The sequence below is a fragment of the Notamacropus eugenii genome, chromosome 6 (assembly GCF_028372415.1).
Source record: "Notamacropus eugenii isolate mMacEug1 chromosome 6, mMacEug1.pri_v2, whole genome shotgun sequence".
NCBI lineage: Eukaryota > Metazoa > Chordata > Mammalia > Diprotodontia > Macropodidae > Notamacropus > Notamacropus eugenii.
The window spans coordinates 264,794,044-264,799,345 of record NC_092877.1 but is presented as its reverse complement, the minus strand read 5'-3'; positions in this window follow the sequence as shown (position 1 = coordinate 264,799,345).

The window sequence follows — 5,302 nt, the reverse complement described above, 5'->3', positions numbered from 1 at the left end:
TGGGGTGTGACACAATGAATCCCTACTGCTATGGAAAATGAAATTTTCTGACATGGAAGATATGGACATTTATAAACAGAATTTAAAAAAGAAATGTCATTGATGCTTCTTTTTCTTTTCTTTTTTGCACCTCTTTGCTTCCCAAATTGTCTCTGCCCCAGTAGAACTGTTTCTTATAACCAAGAAGTCGGGTTAAGCAAAATAATCTCACACAATGGATGTGTCTCAAAATAGGTTTCACACTTACAGTCAACCAACTCCTTCTTGAGTAGAGGAAAATATAATTAGCTGTCACTCCTCCGGACTCGACTGGTCATTTCATTTATCAGAGTTTGGTTGTCAGAGTGTTGTTTTACTTTGCATTGCCATTGTGTAAAGATTTGCTTACTATATTCATCAGTTCACCCAGTTAATAACAGTAGTGGTCAGAGAACAAATCCTTGACTGTTGATGTTTGTCATACCCAGAGTGGCCATGTACCTGACCTATAATGGAGCCCAGTTATACCCAGAACCCTGGGTTACTTATCTGAATAAAACAACTGTGATACACCCAAGTCTCTCCACCAATTGATTTTATTTAAAAAAAAGATTAATTCCCCAATTGATAAATGGTCAAAAGATATGAACAGGCAGTTTCCAGAGGAAGAAATTAAAGCTATCTATAGTCATATGAAAAAATGCTGTAAATCACTATTGATTAGAGAGATGCAAATTAAAACAACTCTGAGATACCACATCGCACCTATCAGATTGGCAAACATGACAAAACAGGAAGATGATAAATGTTGGAGAAGATGTGTGAGACTTGGAACACTAATTCATCGTTGGTGGAACTGTGAGCTGATCCAACCATTCTGGAGAGCAATTTGGAACTAAGCCCAAAAGGCTACAAAAATGTGCATACCCTTTGATCTGGACGCTTTGAAGACTATGTTCCAAAGAGATCATAAAAATGGGAAAGGCTCCCACATGTACAAAAATACTTACAGTAGCTCTCTTTGTGGTGGCCAAGAACTGGAAATCAAGGGGATGCCCATCAATTGGGAAATGGCTGAATAAATTATGGTATATGAATGTAATGGAATACTATTGTGCTGTAAGAAATGATAAACAGGAAGACTTCAGAGAGGCCTGGAAGTACTTATATGAACTGATGCTGAGTGAAAGGAGCAGAACCAGGAGAACACTGTACACAGCAACAGCCGCAGTGTGCGAGGAGTTTTTCTGGTTGACTTAGTACTTCATTGCAATGCAAGGACTTAAAAAATTCCCAATGCTCTTTTAAGGCAAAGTGCCTCCCACATCCAGAGAAAGAGCTATGGAATTCAATCTCAGGTTGTAGCAGATCATTTTCTTTTGTATTACATTTTGGTTTGTTATATGATTTCTCCCATTCATTTTAATTCTTCTATACAACATGACTATGGTAAAAATATATTTAATAGGAAGGCATGTGTAGAACCTACATAAAATTGTATGCCAACTCGGGGAGGGAGGGGGGAGATGCGGGGAAAGAGGGAGAGGGAGGGAAAAGGAAAATCTAGGTTATATGGTAGTGATTGTAGAACACTGAAAATAAATCATAAAAAATTTTATTGATAAACCTGGAAAGACTTACATGAATTGATGCTGAGTGAAATGAGTAGAACCAGTAACAGCAACATGGTGTGATGACTAGCTTTGATAGACTTAGCCCTTCTCAGCAATGCAAGGATCTAAGACAATTCCAAAGGACTCACGATGCAAAATGCTCTCCACATCCAGAGAAAGAACTGTGGAATCTGAGTGCAGAACCAAGCATACTATTTTTTCTTTCTCATGGTTTTTCCCTTTTGTTCTGATTCTTTTTTCACAACATTACTAATTAACAATTAGTTAATAACTAATTACAATTAACATTACTAATGTTAATTAATGCTTAATACGATTATACGTGGGTAGCCTATATTAGATTGCTTGCCATCTTAGGGATGGAAGGGAGGTAGAAAAAAATTTGGAACTCAAAATCTTAAAAAAGTAAATGTTGAAAACAATAATAATCCATAGTATTCATAAAATTTTTTATTATTAACTTGTGTTTTTCCTTACCTTCATTTCTCAACATTTTCTTCCCCTGTCTGTGACCTAGACAGCCATCCACTGTAATTAAAAAGAAAAAGACAACAAGCAGTTCAATAACTAATCAACACATCGACTGAGTCTGATGGTAGATGCAATATGTCATATCAAATTGTCTTCCACTTTTGCAAATGTTAAAGGAAGGTGCATTTTCTTATCTCTTCTTGAGAGGCAGTCTTAATCATAATTGCTCAGTATTCAGTTACATTTTTTTCTTTCCATCTTAATTGTAGTCATTATGTAACCAAGTCATGACTTGGTTCTGTTTCACTCTGTTTAAACTTCATGTCTTCTTATGCATCAGTGAATTCTTCATATTCATCACTTCTTAAGATATAGTAACATTTCATTACATTCATGAGATATAACCTCATGGCCCATTGGATAGAGCTGCTGGCTTCAAGTCAGGAATGATTTGAGTTCAAATCAGATATTTACTAGACATGTAACCCTGAACAAGTCACTTAACTTCAGTTTCCCCATCTGTACAATGGTTATAATGATAGCACCCACCTCCCATGGTTGTTTTGAGGATCACATGAGATGGTAATTGTACAGCACTTAGCACAGTGCCTGGCACATAGTAAAGCTGTTACATGTGTTAGCTATTAATGTTATAACACAGTTTTTATAACCGTAATCCAATCAAAAGGCATCTTCTTTGTTTCTGGTGCTTTGTCACCACAAAAGGAGCTAAGTCTATCAGAGCTGATCATCACGTCATGTTGCTATGTTCTCCTGGTTGTGCTCACTTCCCTCAGCATCAGTTCATGTAAGTCTTTCTAGGTTTTTCCGAAATTCTTCTGCTCATCATTTCTTAAGAACAACAGTATTCCATGAACATTCATATACCACAACTTCTCAGCCATTCCTCTGTGGATAGGCATCCCCTCCATTTCCAATTCTCTGCCACTACAAAAAGAGCTTCTATAAATATTTTTGTACATATGGGTCCTTTTCCATTTCCTATGATCTCTTTGGGATATAGTCAGAGTAGTGAATACTAAATAGTTTTAAAGCCTGTTTTATCGTATAATTTGAGGTCTGGAGGGCTAGTCATCCTTCTTTCCTACATTTCTTTTCATTATTTGTCTTGATATTCTAAAACTTTGATTCCCCCAAGTAAACTTTATTATTTTTTAGTTGTGTAAAGTATCCCATTGATAGTCTGATTGATATAGCACTGTCTGTAAATTGATTTAGGTAGTATCATCTTTTTAAAAATGATATTCATATAGTCCAACCATGGGTATTGAATATTCTTTCAATCATTTGAGTCACTGTTCCTTTAAAAAGTATTTTTAAATTTTGTTCATAATTTTTGAGTGTAACCAATTGATTTTAACTGTTCCTCTGTTCCAGAGGCAAGAATATTAAGAAAAAAAACCTACTACAATAAACTTCTTTTTTCCTTTTACTGATTACTAAACACCAGATTCAGAAACTATTTGGCACGAGTTTCACATAGAACCATAATTCATTCTGAGTTCTGAATTTGTGAATGAATAGAAATTTTAGGACTACAAATTCTGATATAGTACTAGAGGGAACAGTTAGAAACTGCTTTTCTTGTCCAGTTCTGAGGGGTGGTCAAGGATTTTTATAAACCATATGTCCAAACCTTATATGAAAATGAAAATTTTTTATATCACCTTCCAGTTTTATGAAGTACTTTATAATACGAATAGGTAACATTTATGTAGTGCTCTTAAATTTTGCAAAGTACTGTACATGTTATATCATCTGATCCTTGCAACAACCCCATGAGGTAGGTACTGCTATCCCCATTTTACAAATGAGGAAATTGAGGCAAGAGGTTAAGTGACATTCTCAGGTGAGTTAGTAAGTGACTGAGTGATTTGCTGAGGGTCACAGAAAGAGTAAGGGTAGCAATTGAATTTTGCTTTTTCTAACTTTAATTCTTGCATCACTGGACCACCTAGCAGCCTTTTCTTCTGAAGTCCTGGTAAAGACAGTCAGACTTACCCTAGACGTTGTTATGAAAGGACAGAAATGAACAAGTTGTCCATTCTCATAAAGATAATACTTATTTACGGAAAGATTTCTTGTTTCTTTCTCTGATAGTATGATCTCTGCCAACAGGATCATAGGCTTTATAGGTGGAAGATAACTTAGCAGTCACCTGGTCACTCCATCAAACCCTTTGTTGTTATAGAGATAAGAAAAGACCTAGGTGGTGGTAAAATTTTTTTATTAATTAATTTATTTGCTTTCAGTTTTCTACAATCACTTCCATATATCTTAGATTTTTTTCCCCCTCTTTCCCCCTTCTTGCCCTCTCCCTCCCTCTTCCCTCCCTGAGACAGCATGCAGTCTTATATAGGTTCTGCACATACATTCCTATTAAATACATTTTCACCTTAGTCATGTTGCATAGAAGAATTAAAATGAAAGGGAGAAACCATAAAAACAAAACAAAACAAAACATAACACAAGAGGAAATGGTCTGCTTCATTTTGCAATCCAATTCCATAGATCTTTCTCTGGATGTGGAAGGTATTTTGCCTGGAGTCCGTTGGAAAGCTTTTAGGTCCTTGCATTGCTGTGAAGGACTAAGTCTACCAGAAAAATTCCTCACACACTCTGGTTGTTGCTGTGCACAAAGTGCTCCTGGTTCTGCTCCTTTCACTCAGCATCAGTTCATAGAAGTCCTTCCAGGCCTCTCTGAAGTCTTCCTGTTCATCATTTCTTACAGCACAATAGTATTCCATTACATTCATATACCACAACTTGTTCAACCTTTTCCCAACTGATGGGTATCCCTTTAATTTCCAGTTCTTGGCTGTGATGGTAAAAATTTGACCAATAATGAAGCAGATGGGAAGGCTTAGGTTTCTACTGCCTAGAGCTTCGAACTGGCATCATAGAAGTCAGGCTCCCAGAAGGAAATAAATAAACAAGCAATCAAATGCAGGCAATGAAACTGAATTGTAAATTGCAATAGCGTGCTTATAACTTGGGGTTGCTAGCATAATGAACTGTAGTCAGTTATTTTACTTGAAGAAGGCTAATACTTCCCTTATCAATACTCTAGGCATTCTTGGAAAGTAAATATGCATATCAATAAACGCCTCACCCTTTTTTGTAGGGAGAAATCAATTTATTTGTGGAGAGCCTGTTATGACATTCAAGGCACTTTGCTGAAACAATAAACACGGTTC